Consider the following 17424-nt stretch of genomic DNA (forward strand, 5'->3'; position numbering starts at 1 on the left):
TGTTGCAAAATAGTTTCTCTAGCTCAGTTATGAGTGGAAAAACTGGTGTCACTTTGTACAGCATTTCAGTGCCAAGCTCTTAAAAGCAGGGCAATTGGAAATGATAAAGACCTGGGAGGTCACCTGGTAATGGAAGAGTGTGTGAGAGTGTGTGAGAGTGTGTGTGTGTGTGTGAGAGAGTGTGTGTGTGTGTGAGAGTGTGTGTGTGTGTGTGTGAGAGAGAGTGTGTGTGTGTGTGTGTGAGTGTGTGTGTGTGAGAGAGAGTGTGTGTGTGTGTGTGTGTGTGTGTATTCCCTAGAGCTTTACCAAGTCTTGTTTTTTATAAGGCTCTACTTATTTCTCCTGGGAAATTATTGCCTATGGAAAAGGTTTCAAAAGAATTTTTTCCTATTACATGATAAATCAAAATTCAAATTACGAGATTCAGTTACTAATGCAGAGATCCTTGGTGAAAAGTTTTGCTCCCTTACACAAACTCTTGTCTACTGCTGATCACGTTTCATCTTTCTGAGCACTGTCGCTGCTGTTGGTATGTCTGATGCACCACTTCTTTTCTTAGTGGGTCTGATCAGAAGCCACTTGATTTTAGCATCCCTTTTCCTGGATCACCGTGCCGCTTGGAGTAGAGCAGAACAAACCCCTGTTTTTTAGATTCACTATGACGACTGACCTCTGTCTGCTTCCAGCCACAAACCGAGGGCTCAGGCTGCCTGCGGACATGCGTGCAGGAGGGACAGGCATATACTTGGCTTCAGGGGAGCAGTGTCAGGCCCTGAGCAGTCACGGCAGGAGAGTGGTCCCTTCCCCTTTCACTTGCATTTGTCTTTTCTACTGGTCATTTGTTTTTGTTCTAATATCACTTGTCCTAATGAGAGGGCTTCCTTCAATCCAGGGCCAAGTCCTGGATTGAGTATTAGAAGACTCAGGTTTTGTAATTAGGTGGGATTCAGTGTTCAGAAATATCTCCCATATGAAAGAAAAAGCCCAGTAAGACTATAATGAAGAGAGGCAAGAGGATAGAGAAACTTAGACCTGCAGACTAAGCATTTGGCAGTTGGTTCATATCGGCATTTCTTTGAAATGAGTTTGAACTACTAAACTCCTGGGTTCAGTTCTCTTTGTAGCTGGTATGAGTACAGAGGAGCATAAATGAAGCCAGTGGAGTTATGCTGAGTTTAGATTAATGTTAAACAGCTTGGGTAGTGCATCTGTTTAATGAATTTATTATATGATTCCTTTGTGAAAAGAAATCCAGTAATTTTTCCTAAAAAAAAAAAAAAGTTATTCCACTATGCTGTTGTTCTGATAATTTTATCCCTCTCTCTTTTCTCTCCCTCATTTATATTTTTAAAACTTCTGTAACCCCTATTGTGTGCTTCAGAGGTGTAGCCAGAGTTCCAAATTTGTACAGATTATTCCACTTTATTATCTACCTACCATCAAAGGGCAGCCCCTCTGGGCTGGGCTGTAGCACACTGGATCAGAGATGCTGACTCTGTGCAATGTTCTGGGTTTGTAAAGTGAGAAAATATCTTATGCTGAAGAAGAGCAATGGGGGAGTTCAGCAGAGAGAATGGAGTTCCCGTCATGGAAATTACTATGTGCTCTAGCTCTGGTCAAAAGTGCCATTAAATCTTTGGTGCTCAAAAGGATCTTCAATGGTGTGTTAAATTCAAAGGTTTCTAAATTTAGAAGTTTTGCTTTCGGTATAAAACTTGTTAGAACCAAGTTTTTTTTTCTTCTACATTGTAAAAAAACCTGCAAGCTGTTTTTTATAGAATGACACAGAACCTGTGGATGCCTTAATTTGTTGCTTAAACACCAACACTTTTACAATCTTGTTTAGCAGGCTTTTTTTGGTACATCTACCCAGAAAGTCTTCCCTACAGAGGGCTTTTCCCACTATCTGAGACGATTTTGTCAAACCAGCTGCCCAGGCGCTCGTTCTTCTTGTCTCGTTGTATTTGTATGACCTATACAAATATAGCGGATTCATATTCTGCAAAATGAAAGAATAATGATTACAGAATTATTCTTATCTAAAAAATATACTGAATCTATATATTTCACGTTTCAAAAGTTGATTTTGGAGGAATTGGTGTCTAGTGGCTCCTGTTGATGTTGCCTGGCTTGTGAGTGCTCAGGGTCATGATTAGAGAGGAGCTGTACTTCTGTCCCTACTTTCGTCTCAGTATCTCCTTTCAGGTATCAGATGTACATTCACCCCTGGAAATGGGTTTCCATTCATGTGAGATCAGGTCCTGGCCTGTCTGCTTGAGTTCATTCTGCCAGAAGTTTTCTTCGAGTCCATCACCAGCAGTACGTGGTGACCAGGCATCCATCCATCCTAAAATCCGTTTTGCCTTTAACAGAAGCTGAAGAAAGTATTAAAACATCAAACACTCATGCATGTCTTTTTTTGATGACTGGCCGCTTTTCCCTCTGTTGTGATCCAGGCAGGCCTTTGCTGAACTCTTAGGGTGTTACAGGTCTCAGGCCACCACTCTTCAAAGAGGAGCTACTCTTGCTGAAGGGAAGCTTTCTTATTAAGCTGTTTGGGTTCCTTTCTCTCACTCTGCAGAGAAGTGAGTTATCTCGCCTCATTTATTACTGTTCTGTTCATTTTTACAGATAGCCCTCATTTAAGGTTAAACCCAAACAGTAAATATCCCAATACCCATGTCAATATTCAATGTTCTTTAATAGTTAAGGGACATAGCCAAGGCATTATACTGAGCACTTCTGAAAAAACAGACCCAGGGCATCTTGAGCTGGCTACTCCCAAATCAGTATCTGTTTCTGAAAAATCAGCTGTGTATTTCCAGCTTCTTTTTAACCTTGCTGAGTGTTAAATATTAGTTTCTCTCCAAGACAGGCTGTTAGAGGTAGACAAGTATCTTTGTATAGCCATCTCCTCAGGAAGCAATCACCATACCTTTGAAAAACTCCTTGGCAAAGTGCGCATTAGCATTAATTGCTAGGCATTTTAGAAGGTGTCATCAAGAAGAGCATAAGACTGAATTCCACACCTGGGATTTAGAAGATTCTGCAGGAGGCCAAAGGGAGGAAAGACAGCAAAGCAATGGAGGAATTAAAATCAATTAGGTGCAGAAGGAAGGGCAATGGTGATGACTGAAAATAGCACAGGCCCCAGTTGTGAAGGTAATTGTGACACGACATAGCTTACTTTGTATTCCAGGATGATCTGTCAAAGGCAGCTATGCATGAGCATCACTAAAAGACCCACTCTAAATCTTAATCTGATCCCTTGTTCCATGTGCCTATAATTAAAACCAGAAGCGAGGCCTGTGATGCTGTGTGGAGAAGAGTATCTAAGCCCGGTGTGCTAAGTCTGCATCCTATATCTTCTAAGGTGGATAGGGTGATATGGTTCCTCTAATTTGTCATTTATAGTTTGGATTGAGAATAATTCCCTTTCTAAGGGTTTGCTCTTTTAAAAACAACAACAATCACAAAACATTGAAGAGCTTCAGATTACGAGGTTCTGCAGAAGAGCTTTGGCTGGCTGGTGTTTTACACAGACTAATACAACTTTCCTTGTGGGTTTAAAAAAATCACCTCTAAGGCAAAGGACATAAAATGACCAAGGTTTTCCCTGTAGTTCCTCTTCCCTTGTGTTAGGTCTCATACGCAAAGATCATCAGACCTAAGGTTATTAATTGCTTCTCAATTAGTTTGAAATTCTCTGGATCCAAAGCTCGTCCTTTTTTAACGCTTAACCTTTTTTTTAATCTCCTAGCACTATAAGAGAAGTGTGGGTTTGGGGGCTTTATTCGAAGTTAAATTAAAATCCTGTCTTTTAGTTGGGGGATGCATTCTGTGTATGAGCTGTCTCATTGCATGTACGTCTCTGAAGCATACTGTGAACGGGTGCCTGGCACCCACTATGTATCAGTAACTGTATACAGTGATGCGGATGGTATCATGTATCCGAGCTGGTATTTCAGCCTCCTCTTAACATCTGAAGAGTTTTAATTGGACAAAAGGCCAATTTCAAGTTTGACAATTTCAGTTTATGGGAATTGATGCTGAACACAGAGCAAAGAGTGCAGTGGGGTTTGGGTCTGTGTGTATTCAACAAGGGGGCAGCATATTTTCATGGGTTAAAAATGGACATTTTCCACATCCTCATATACAAAATAGATAAAATATGTGAGCTAACCTTGAAACTCTTCAGCTTGTCTCCTATTTCTGTGTAGAGGCTCTGCTCCTCTGAAGTGTAGTGGAAGAGCTGTCCATGTCAATGAAGCCTTCCAGGACATTGGCATGGTGTGGACTGACGTAGGTACATTTTCATGTAAAGCAGGAATCTATCTCTCAATGTATTAAAACTGCACCTCATCCAGTGTTCTCACTCAGATGAAGGAACTGGAGTTCAGCTGGCACCGGACTCTACTATTTTGGCTGATAAGGTTTAGTGTAAACAAACGCAGGTCTGCGAATTATCTGGCATGAGGATCAGTTAGGGGTGCTGGCTTCCTATAGCCTTAATCTAGTTGGCCTAAATGATTTATAAACTGGCAACATGATAAATGTTGTTTTAAGTGGACAAATCACATTGAAGAGGTGTAACTTTCTGTCAGTATGTAACATGACCGCTTCTCTTAGGGGAAGAATAACAATCACAAAGAGCGGTAAGGGTAACAGGATCACAAGTAGGCATATTCCTTCTCTACAGCATAAATCATTAGAAGGGCACTTCTTTCTTTCCTCTTTGCTTGTCCTTCTTCGTCCTTTCTTTTTTTTTATTTTTTGGTGCTATTTTCTAGCACTTCCATATCATTTTGGAAAGCTAAACCCTCCACTTGATTTGTGCTGCAGTTTCTTCATAAATCTATGAAGCTTGTCTCCATCAAGCTGTATTTTCCATTAAAATATGGTTCCCAGGTGATTTCCAATACTATGAAAAACATGTAGCCATAAGTCTTTCACTGATTGTTTATTATCTGTTTAGGTGCTCCTGAGGATTTTGACAGCTAGGACTTGTATCATATGTAATGTAATAAAAGTGGATGTCTTCAGTGTAACAGGGATAGCTGGCCTTTCATTTCTGTTTGCCAGGGCTGTATTTGTTTTCTATGTGTTGGACGTTTTTTTTTAACATGAAACTTTGAGTCTACTCCAAATCAGGTCAGTTTAAACTTTGTGTTTTCTTTGCTATATAGATGAACAAAAAACCCAAAAGAAAATCCAAACAAAACACAACAGAAGTGTTCCTGTTATAAACAGCACAGGAAGTAGTAACAACAAAGCTAGTATTTACTCTAGTGGAGTAGATTTACTTCAGCTGGTTTCCAGCATGGACCCACTGTTCCACCTCTGATTGCAGGAAATGCAGCAGGACATTCTGTATGTCTGTCTTGGGTATCTGTAACAAGTGTGTTGCGGAATGCAATATATAAAGCTCCTCACAGTAGCTGCAAGAGGTTAATGCTTTAAGCTACTGGTTTGTGGTGAAGTTTGTGAAAACTGATAGGAATTGGTTAATAATGTCTATCTGTAGGCAAAAATGCAGCTCTTTTGCAGGCAAAGTTCCCTCTGGCCTTAAAGTGAACTTTGCATTAGGATTACAGGATCGGCCCATATGTAAGCACTGATTATCTGGTAGTACACAGTAAGGCTGGGCAAGGAATAAAACCTTACCTAAACTCAAACAGCATACTGTGAATTCAGTTCATCAAGTCTATGTATACCACTTCTATTACCAAAAGAGATGTTGCATTTTCCTGACCCCTGTGCTGGCACGTGCGATACATTGCAAGAAAAACCACAGCCAGCCTGGCAGGGGGCTCTGGAAGACTTATGCTTAGAAAAGTTTGACAGGGATGGCCGCATCACAGGGGGAAGGGAAAGAAGAGACTGTCTTGGAGGTGGGCTAGGAGATGAGAAGCGGGCTAGCATGTATTTGCTGACCCTGTGGTTAGTATCAAGGCCAGTCTTGTGTGTTGCCTCATCATTTCCCCATCAGTGGATTGGGGAAGTATTGATTATTATTATAAACAAGTGCAGGACTCAGAAGGAAAGTAACTAATAATTATTAGCAAGATTTGTAATTTAAAGGTTGGCTTTATAACAGGCAAGCAAAATGATTTACTATGGCCAGGAAAACTACCAGGCTTGGATTCCAGTGCCTTTATAATATGGAATGTCCTCTCCTTGCCCTGCAAAGAGATGTCCTTCCCAACAGTATTCATGCAGTGGTTAAGTAGATTTGATATAACCTTGGGTTTGCATTGTATCTTCTCCAGTTGGACCTCAGAACTGGTTGTCCAATGAGAAACTACCGTTTCCTAAATGCTTGGTAAAGCACTTAATTGTGAAAATAACTAGTTTACCTCACAACATCAATTTGAAAAATTACTCATTAATTTTTGAGGTGCAGCCGCCTTCCCTGGAGGACAGAACTACTGATCTCATCTGTACCTAAAACCTTGGCTTTGTTCGCTAGCAGGCGTGTCTGATCTGCAAACGAAATTTGGCTTACCGTCTCTGTTTCCTTATAAACACCCTTGACTGCACCTTTGGCAGAACACATGATAATTAAACAGTTGTGGCTTATACTATGCAGGCTGAACAGAGCTAGCAGGGAAGAGTTTAGATGACTAGCATGCCACACAGAAATATTATGTTTCCCTGTACTTTCCAGTGGCATTTACTAGCAAAGTAAAGTTGAAACTCTCAAAGACCTATGTGAGGTTAATGTTTGGGGTTTGGGTTTTTTCTTATTATTTGCTTAATATATCATTATTTAAGCCTGAATTATCTATGCAGCTGGTAGACAAATAAGTCAACATAAATGGAGCACAGGGATTTGAAGGAGTTGAGATCTGAATCAGAACCGCTACCTGAGAAATGCTTTCTTTTACCTACAAGAGTTTTAAAGCATCCAGATCTTGTTTAAATGTAGTAAATATACTGGGTAGCTCAAATCCTCCAGAGGCAGTTAACAGCAGAGTTCCACCAATGCAAACCCCATCGATAGACGTGCTAGACACATTTTTCACTGTTTGGGATTATACTTGCTCAAAACTGAAATAACTTCAACTGCTGCAAACTGAGTTTTTTAGTGTTTTTTTTTTTTTTAATGGATTTTGTTTTCAAAACAAAATTATGTTGGATCTTTGTTTCCACTGGATGCTGGCCATCACTAGCTAAGTAATGCCACATGGAGACCTCTTGTTTCCTCAGTTCTTATCTTCTATATTGCTTTTAGCCTACAGAATTGCCATATTCTCTACCTTCAGCCTTGACTGTAGGGATTTCGTGTTCTGAGACTCAGCCCTCCTGTCCACAACGTCCAAGGAATGTTCCAAGGCATACCAGTGAAATTGAACCAGGATGTCCTGAGACTTCCCAAAGCTGTGCATAAAGTTTACAAAGGTTCTTCATTCCAGTAGTTGACTGGCTTCCAAATTTACTCCCAATGTGTTCTTTCATCCTTAGTTTATAATTTTAGCACTGATTCACTCCTGAAGTGAAAGCCTCTTAAAGAGCAAGGCTGATGCAGATAAAACCCTCTGGGTTATGATCCATTCATTTAGAGCCAAGTGGCCTGCTTGTTAATGTCATTTGCCTTATGACCAGTTACTAGATATTTCCTTATTAAGCAGAACATCACTTTTGCCTGGTGTTGTAAACTAGCTTAATAGCACTTCACCTTCTTATGCATCATAGCAATTGGAAAAAGAAAATTGGGAACCTAGGGTTCATTTACTGGCCATTTCAGCATCTGAGAGGGTCCTTTATTTTATTTTATTTTATTTTTAAATGAAAGTGGATAGTCAGAATATTTGTCTTACCTCAGTGGGGCTATTAAAACTGGAAGATGTCAGAGCTTTATCTCTGACACTCTAAAAGGATGTTATTCCTGAAAGTCTTGGTGCTGTTGTTTTGGGGATTACAAGGCTGAACCCACCAGTTTGGGAGAAAGAAAAAGCTTTAATTCACCGGTTGTCTTTCTTGCCCTGCCCCCCCCTTCCAAGCCAGGCCTACAAACTCCATTTCCATCCATCTTAGTGCACCAGTCATTCCTGGCTGGCTATGGGGTTCTTGTAGTCCCTGAAGGACTACACAGATTTGGAAGCAATCTGCTTCATCCAACTTTGAACATTTACATTACACCATTCTTTTTTTCAAATAAGGTCCTGTGATTATATGGCCTGTGCTGTTCCTCTTAGCTGTTCTGGGAAATTGTTATTCCCAGCTTTCCCAACTCCAGATCATTTTTTCCCCTTTTTCCTTTGACAGAGAAGGATAATTGCTCTATACTTCGGGTGTTTGCATGCAGTGTTCAGTACATATTTACTAAATATACATACTCATAAATTTAGACAACAGCCGCCTTTTCCTAGTTGAGCAAACTGTGTGCTTTTAGCCTCCTGTCCTAGAATAGATTCTTTATGCCCCTGAACTTCCTACTCTCCTTTTTCCATGCCTGTTTCAGTTTGAATTTGCCTTAATTCTGATACCTTAGGTAAGGGGATCCATACCCAATGCTCCAGGCCTGCACGGTACAGAAAATTGCCCCATCTTCCTGGGGCTGACATGCCTTGACTCGTGTTCTAGGAATGTGTTTCACTTCTTTATGGCCACATCACCAAGCTTGCTTGCCATCTTGTGAATGACAAATATGCCCAGGTCATCCACTGTCACCGCCAGCTGAGATGTTCACACTTCACTGCAAAGTTTAGTCCCTAAAAGCATTCACTTTTTACACTGTTATTTTTTACCAGTATTTCCAAATCTCTAGTTCATCCCTTTGTTCTTGTGGAAGATGCCCAGCCTTCCCTGTATACTGATAAAGCCTCCCTTGGGCTGAAGCAGAGTTACACTCTTACCTTTGTAGTTTGCATTTAGAAGAATCGATCCGTTACCTCCAGTGAGATTGTGGTCTGCAGTAAGATAGCAAATGTGTGGTCAGAGGACGTACCAAGATCTCTATAGCTGGTTACTAGCATGAACACAGTTACTTCCAGATACCTGTGGACGTTTCCCAGTAGCAGGTTATATAGCTAATATACTCTCACAGTGGCTTTAAAAGAATCCTATGCTCTGGACTAATCTATCTGATGGAATAGGATGAGTTTCAACTACTAAACCCTCCCTCCTGAGGCCAAATGCTTTAAAGTAAGATCTGATGCAGATCCTTATCCTAGGACTGTCAATAATGTCTTCAGAGCATGTCACTTCTTTTTCCTTTCAGATGTAGTTTATTCATTTACTGATGTTTCCAAGTCAGCCAGCAGTTAATATACAATATTGTGTAAATGGGTGGAGCTGATTTAATTAATAAATAGCACAGAGTTTAGTTAAAAATTTACATTAGTATTGCCAGTGACAGCATGCGAAAGTTATAACTAGGACCCCTCCCCCCATGCACACACACAAAAATGAAGAATTTGGTTATAAATTTCCCAAAGATTAAAGCTGAGATTCTTTTTTGTGTGCCTTCTGACTCTGGAGCTTTCATGTTTCAGGCTTTTCTCCACTACTGTGAGCCCTAACAGAAGCCTCCTTTGTTTACATGTTAATTGAGATTGTCACATAAGCTTACTTGGCTACAGGGCTTGCAACTTTTTTAACAAAGTTAAACCAACAAAATCCAAGAAGGTGCAGTGAAAATAATGAAATATTACCCCCCCCATTTGATCTTTGCATAGGTAGACCTGCTAGTATTTCTCTCTATTTCTTGCCATGACCAAAGTTATTTCCCCAGCTGGTGATGCTTCTGAGAAATGTGTGGAGTGCTACACAGTAAGAAGTTGGCCTACCTAGCACCAAATATTTGAAATTTGGGACTCCAGGATTGGGTTTAATAAAGGAGATGCGGCCTGAATTGTGTAGGACTGTGGTTTCCATTGTCCAGAATCACAGGCTTTTGCATTCCTTATTGTATTTATGAAAATTATTTGATGCTGTGAATAATTCAGGGAACTGCAAGATTATGGGGCTGGCTTTTTAATCTTGTGTTTTGTTTTGCTTTTAAACATATTCATTTTCAAACTTGTGGTTTCCAAATGGCAACAACTGTCATTTCTCTCAGGCATAACTCAATTAAGGAAAGTCTCATGATACTTCATATTTTTTGGTTTATATGTAGAAATTCCCTGTCAAAAATAATAACATTTTCTGGTGTGAGTTCTTGGGTTTGCAAACCTGGAATGTGCTTTCTATGGGTCCTCATCATTTTTCATGCGAGGGTGAACATTCCTGGTTTGCTCTTTGAATATTTGGTAAAGCAAACACCAAAAAGAGGTGAAAAGTTAATAAGTATAAAAATGGGAATGAATGTTACAAGGAATTTCCAAGTATTTGCTCGGCACTGGCTCTTGCACATCCTCTGCTTTTGCCTGAACAATTGGTCTTACTTTAAACATTCACATTTGAGCAGCTGGATTCATTATTGAACCAACTATCAAGAACCAAGGGATATGGCCTTTATCAAATTTAATAAACCTTTGAGGACTGCAGAAAGAATACACTTGTCTTTAAAGATCAGCCTGTTCAAATGAAAACTAAACAGAAACTCGGATCAAATTCTTGCTTGTAGATACATTGTGAAAGCCAGCTGTTTGGTGTTTTGCAATAGAAATTAGTAATTTTAACAAAGCATTATATTTCTTTTGATGGCCTACAATGTTAATTCTCTCTTTTTTTTCTTTTTTTTTTTTCTTTTCTTTTGACATGGAGATCAGAATCTGGCCTATATGTTGTAATATGGTAAGAGAAGTATACAAATACAAGCATGTCTAAATATGTGAATACAAGTCAGGCTATTAATTCAGAGAGCCTTGCCACATTTATTAATGTTCTATGCTATGAGATTAAAGCTGTAACATAGAGTTATGTGAATTATAAACATCTCTTTAGCAAGTCATATATTAACCATAATAATTTTTAAAGGGTGGAGTGTAATTTATTCAACATTGTAAGAAAAAATAAGGTAAATGAGTTAGCTTAGGGGTGGGGCGGCAGCAAACTGCTTGTGGAGACTCTTACTCCCTGAGGTGATAGAGGTTAAATGCATTAAAGAGCTTATAGGTTTGCTCCCTAGAGAGAAAAGGGGCCAGACGTTTCTAGCTGACATGTCAAGGACACCACACATTTGCCCTCCTGACTAATGGTAAGATACTGAGCTGATAGCAAGGTTGCAGTGGCAATTTTCAGAGAGAAAAATGGAACACAATAGGTGGCTCCTAATTAGCGAGGAGGGCAATATGCTGGGACAATCTTAGCGTTTCAGATATCCACTCACTGAAGGCGTAAGTGAGCCTGAGACCACTAATGCAAACTTGGAATATTATTAAAGCATTAATGGCCAAGAAGGCATTTTAGGTGAAGTTTCCACAAACAAGCATTCTCCAGTTTAACCTTCGTAAGGAAAGCTTGCACATCAAACTCAGGCCTGGTCCTGCACCATTGAAACCAGTGTGCTTCTAGCAACTGGTTATATAGATGGGTTTTCTCTTGCATGTTTCCACTCTAAATCACTAATTTAAGAGCAGTGGGACAGATCTGTAGAAACAGGAGGGAGGAATACACTACCGTGATGGAGGGGCGATGTGTCAATGGATATGCACATGAAAGAAGATGCCTGGGGAACGGCGGGATTACTGTGTGAAGGAGAGAAAGTTGTAAGGAGTTGTATTGGTTTTGTGTGGCAAGGTTTTGGTAGCGGGGGGGGGGGGGGTTACAGGGGTGGCTTCTGTAAGAAGTTGCTGGAAGCTTCCCCTGTGTTCGAGAGAGAGCCAATACCAGCCGGCTCTAAGACGGACCCGCCGCCGGCCAAGGCCGAGCCAATCAGTGATAGTGGTAACGCCTCTGTGATAACATTTTTAAGAAGGAAAAAGTTGGGACAGGCAGGATACGGCAGCCGGAGAGAGGAGTGAGAAAATGTAAGAGAAACAACCCTGCGGACACCAAGGTCAGTGAAGAAGGAGGGGGAGGAGATGCTCCAGGCGCCGGAGCAGAGATTCCCCTGCAGCCCGTGGTGAAGACCATGGTGAGGCAGGCTGTCCCCCTGCAGTCCATGGAGGTCCACGGTGGAGCAGATCTCCACCTGTAGCCCGGGGAGGACACCACGCCGGAGCAGGTGGGTTTCCCGAAGGAGGCTGTGACCCCGTGGGAAGCCCGCGCTGGAGCAGGCTCCTGGCAGGACCTGCGGATCTGTGGAGAGAGGAGCCCACGGAGCAGGTTTTCTGGCAGGTCTTGTGACCCCGTGGGGGACCCACGCTGGAGCAGTGTACTCCTGAAGGACTGCACACCGTGGAAAGGACCCATGCTGGAGCAGTTTGTGAAGAACTGCAGCCCGTGGGAAGGACCCACATTGGAGAAGTTCGTGGAGGACTGTCTCCCGTGGGTGGGACCCCACGCTGGAGCAGGGGAAGTGTGTGATGAGTCCTCCCCCTGAGGAGGATGAAGCGGCAGAAAATAACGTGTGATGAACTGACCGTAAACCCCATCCCTGTCCCCCTGTGCCGCTGGGGGGGTTGGTAGAGAAGCCGGGAGTGAAGTTGTGCCCGGGAAGAAGGGAGGGGTGAAGGGAAGGTGTTCTGAGATTTGTTTTTATTTCTCATTACTCTGCTCTGGTTGGTTTGTAATAAAGTGAGTTAATTTTCCCCAAGTTGAGTCTGTTTTGCCTGTGACGGTAATTGGTGAGTGATGTCTCTCCTGTCCTTATCTCAACCCTCTTTGTTATATTTTCTCTCCCCTGTCCAGTTGAGGAGGGGGAGTGATAGAGCGGCTTTGGTGGGCACCTGGCAACCAGCCAGGGTCGACCCATCACAGGAGTTCAGAGTATAACCGTGAGTAAAGGGAGGACTTGGAGTAGGCAGGTGGAAGTGCAAGGAGGGAAGGGGAACTGGGAAGGAGCAGCCCTAGTTGATCCCAGTGTTGTGACTCAAACCAAAACTTATTTCACATTAAATTTGGGAACTCCAGACTATTTAAAAAAAAACCGCAAAACAAACCAACCCACTTGTGTGGTGGAAACAGAGATCTTCTAGCTAGCAGATGCTGTACAGTAACATACTAATGAGGCTTGGACATGGAGAAAGACTGCAAGCCAAAGCTGTGATTCCTACTTGCAAAGGTATTTTACTGCAGCTATTTTAAGTCTCATCAGACAGTGATTTGTTTCTTGTAATATCCTTCTAACATCACTCTTCACAAAAGTCCCAGATACAGAGGGGATTACACAGGTAAGCAGATAGTCTCAGAATACGGAGCATGCTTCAGGAGAGTGGTATTGCTTTTTTTATGAAAAATCTCCTGATGAGTCTTAGACATTGTCCTGAAGAGCTAGATGAGAAAATGAGGACATAATACATAACACAAGAAAAAGACAGACTTGAAGAACACCAGTACGGTTCCAGTATTTTCTGCTGCACTGAGACAGACCTAACAGAGGAAGTGAGAAAGCCAAGGTGTGTGTTTTACGTGTTGGCTAGAACTGGTTTTGAGCTTAGCTGCTTGGTAGCAGAGATGTGCAGAATGTTGCAAGAGATCACACTGAAAGTTAGGTGGAAGGAAATGCTCCATTGATTTAGGTACACGACACTCACACAGCAACAAAAAGCATGTACCTGCTGCTCCTCTGCCAGGCTTCTGCCTTTCCAGCTACCTCTCTTGCCCAACGAGCCTCAAGAATGCACACTCCCTTAATCCTCTGCTGGGAGGTTTGGGGCTTGGTGGAAGAAAGGACCTTTAGCAGAAGGAGGGAGGGTTGTTTGGAGAATGAAATTCAGTAAACTCCAACCTCCAAATGAACCTGCTGGGGCTGATTTGCTGCCAGCCCTTGGGAACAAAACTGCAGCACTCGGTTCCTGAATCCCATCAGCTCCCACAGCCTGGAGGGTTCACACTGCTCTATCTGGCACCTCTTCCCATGTCAGAACAAGGCATTGTGTGTGCGATTTCAACATGCTTCTGGTTTTGTTCTAACTGCCAAGAAACACTAGTTGTGTTATTATGAAATGATTGAGGAGTATTTGCTCATACAAATTATTTGTTTTAAGAGTTTAGTAATTAAATGTCAACACACAGTGTTGGTCTCTGAAAAGCTCTCAGGTGAAAGCCCTGCTCTAACTTGAAACTATAATACACTGTTTCTCTTCTCTCAAAACAGATTTGTTTGAAACACCCTATTCAGTAGAATGCATCTCGCTGTAACTTGCATGGTCTTTGGCCTTCAAAGACACCCTTGTGCAAAGGGCGTGTTGCATTAATTTGTTCAGCCAATTTAGGGTGTGTGGCATTAATTTGTTTGGCCAATTTGTTTAGAATCTGGCAGAGCATAGGCACCCAGTGCAATGTCTGTGCATAATGCCTGTGTCATCTCTACACCAGATCTCAAGAGCAAGAGATTTACTGCGTGATGCCTGGCCACACCTTGAGTCCATGCTCAGGAGAAGCAAAGGTAGGAACCGAAGTGACAAGGTGATTGTTGAAGGTAAGTATGAAAATACTTTTTATAGTTTGAATGACTGATTTCTACATACACTGCCTAAGCTGCAAGAATAAGTTATGGTATGAATACCATTCACTGCCATCACTGTCTGTGGTCACCTGGGCCACAGCACGTAATAATCATACCCACAGGAAGCCCAGCTTTACCTCAGTGGAAAGCCACAACACAATTCAATATGAAATGACAACCTTTTGGTGCAATAGTGTGTAGCTCACTGCAGATTGTTAATGCTGTGCCCATTGAGTTTTGATTTGCATAGAAATAATTTATTATAATCATATATAATTTTGTATGATGCTTCTTTTATTCTTTCCTGTGATGCTCAAGATGGATGGTAATGTACTTTCCAAAATATTTCTTTGGAAGGACCAGCTAGTTATAATTAAAAATTACAAAAGTGCCCAAGGTCTTATTTAAAAGTAAGCAACCTTTGTTCAAAATGTGAGCACCCATGGACTTCAACAGGAGCTTCCAGACATCCAGCACTAGGCTTTTACATTGAGTTGTTGATGAAAATCCTTGTCTTCCCCCCCCCCCGCCGATCAGGCAACAAGGCCTGGGATTAGAGCTGATGGGAAAGACTGTAACATTTTCTATTTTCCATTGAAATTTATTTTTCACAGAAGACTACAATACCAGCTAGCTTTCTTCAGGATTTAGGGTAAATGTCCTGAGATTTGTGCTGTCATTCTGGGAACACATCTGTATTCTGAGAAGGACAGGCAGTGAGAGCAGTGACATCATGGTAGAGCTTTCGCTTAAGTCAGATTTTTCACCCTGGGTGTCTACGCTGCTGAATTTAGCCGAGTATGTAAGTGCAAGGAAGGGTATCAGGCCCAGATGTGTAGCCATCTAGACCTTCACATACACATATATATTGTGAGCTGCTGTCAAATAATGGAGTAGGGTGAGAATTTTGTAAAGTTTATAAAGAACTCCGTACACAGTGGTTTAGGAAAACATGTAGAAAGTCACCAGGCTTATTCACTGGGCACCTGGGAGTGAGGTCTCACTGAGGTGCTGGAGACTGGAACATGTGCTTTCCACAGCATGTGTGAAATACCGAAAAAACCAAGTGTGCCGAAATGCTCCTGTTTCCCAGAATAAGACTACACATTTCAGAGTGTGTTAAGGATACTAACAGATGACCTACAGTGAGCAATACCCAGTGCAATCTAAAGCCAAGGGCTTTATGTCAGGCTTAGAGATTTTGAATAGTAACACACTTTTCAAAGAGCCTCAAAGTAATTAGCCTTTCGCTCCAAGTTGACACACTTACACTTTTAATATCGGGAATAAGGAAAAAGACTAAGGCTTCTAACCTCAAATCCATAGCAGCTTAGGCACTTTCACCTCACTGGTTTTGTTATGACAGCTCTTTGTTTGGCTGATAGTGAGTGGTGTTTTGAATAGAAGTGCTTTTGCTGCGTGCTTTGCTACTTTCCCGTAATAAGGGTGGACTTGGAGGTTATGCAGCAAGGTGCTAATTGACATTAACACTCAAGACAGGAAATGCTGACACAATTTAAAATTAACATCCTGTCAATATACTGCTGACCTGTGTTAAATGTGTGCTTTGTCAAACTTTCAGAATTAGATTTTAATACAGAAAGAGTGTAATGCTGGGAGTATTGCTGGTCTTGAGAAAGCTAAATATAATACAGTGAGAAGTCACCCAACTGTTTTCCATTTTAGTTCTACCTTTTCTCAAAGAGGGAAAGTTAAATTTTGCCCCCAAAGGTCAAATATATATAAAGGAGTCTGAGAGCTAAAAATGATACCGTATTTGTTCATGATCAATTACTAAAAGAAACTGTCCTTCAGTTCTCAGTTTATTTTAGCTCTTGCCTTACCAATGACAAAGATTCCTGGAAATGGATTTTACAAAGGCCTGTAGCAGATGTATGGCATCTTGCACCAAACCAGGCTATCCTGGTAACCTACCTATAAATTAAAATGAAAAAAAAAGACTGACAGAAAAAAAATACAGCAATGGACCATAAAATTGGCTCCTTTGCAAGTGCATTATTCATTCCTTAGCAAAGCAGCTATGAGGGTATTTCCCCTTCCTAGTGACTCCTAGGAGAATTGGAGAAGGGAAAATGGTATCGTGCCACTAGTTCTCCAAAAAAATACTTACCGGGTGATATGGTGGTGTTTATCAATAGTCATTAAAAGGTACACAAGTAATCTTAAAGCACAGTACAGCTCTGGGATGATCCTATACTTTTCCTTTTGTTTATGAATGATAGTAGCTGTCCCATTGACTGCTCACATGAGAAGCTCTGGTGGTACTTGCACAGTGAGTGGCCCACTCACTAACTGTTATGTAGCTTTGAAGAAACAAATGGTGCTGTTCACTGTCAAGCAAGTCAGAGCCTTCCCTTTGGAAAGGTGGAAGGCACGAGTCAGAATAATGCCAAATAAGAGAAACAGAGCACGCTTGGGTGTGGTCTGATCTGTGGAGGAGACTGTTTGCTGAACATTAATCAGAGGTTGTCCCAGGCATGAGGAATAGCATGAAAAAAGGCACGAAGCCAGGAAAAGGTGATGAAGAAAAAGGAAGCAACCAGAGAAGATTGGACTGCGTGGAAGGAGCAGGAGGTGGAACAAGACAGTTTGAAGTGAGAGATGTTGGTAGGGGCAGACCTGCGCAGGCTCAGGGAGTGTGGAAATGTTTCAGGAAGGTGGTGCAAGCTACATATCACTCCTGGCAAACTTTCTCTAAGAAAACAGTAAGTGGGTGGCCCATTGCTATATGCGCTTCCCACTGACGGTTCCTGGGAGCAGGCCAATATTGTGTGTTGCAGTTAAGGTTACAGTGAGAGTGGAAAAATATTGGCTGTAGCCCTGGTTCTGCAAATTGTTTGCACAGGGCATCTATTGCTGTTAATAACTTTGTGCTCTGAAAGGCGGCCGTTTCAGATCGTGTGTGT

General features: G+C 41.7%; 1 long non-coding RNA gene across 1 annotated transcript in view; it reads left to right on the forward strand.

The window, feature by feature from the left end:
• Positions 1 to 14471, forward strand: part of LOC115346585 — a 42747-nt gene extending 28276 nt beyond the window's left edge. Inside the window, exon 3 of the long non-coding RNA XR_003925171.1 lies at positions 14368 to 14471. This is a non-coding gene — a long non-coding RNA (uncharacterized LOC115346585). The remainder of the gene's footprint in view (positions 1 to 14367) is intronic.
• The last annotated feature ends 2953 nt before the right edge of the window (positions 14472 to 17424 follow it).

The sequence above is a fragment of the Aquila chrysaetos genome, chromosome 9 (genome assembly GCF_900496995.4).
Source record: "Aquila chrysaetos chrysaetos chromosome 9, bAquChr1.4, whole genome shotgun sequence".
Taxonomy (NCBI): domain Eukaryota; kingdom Metazoa; phylum Chordata; class Aves; order Accipitriformes; family Accipitridae; genus Aquila; species Aquila chrysaetos.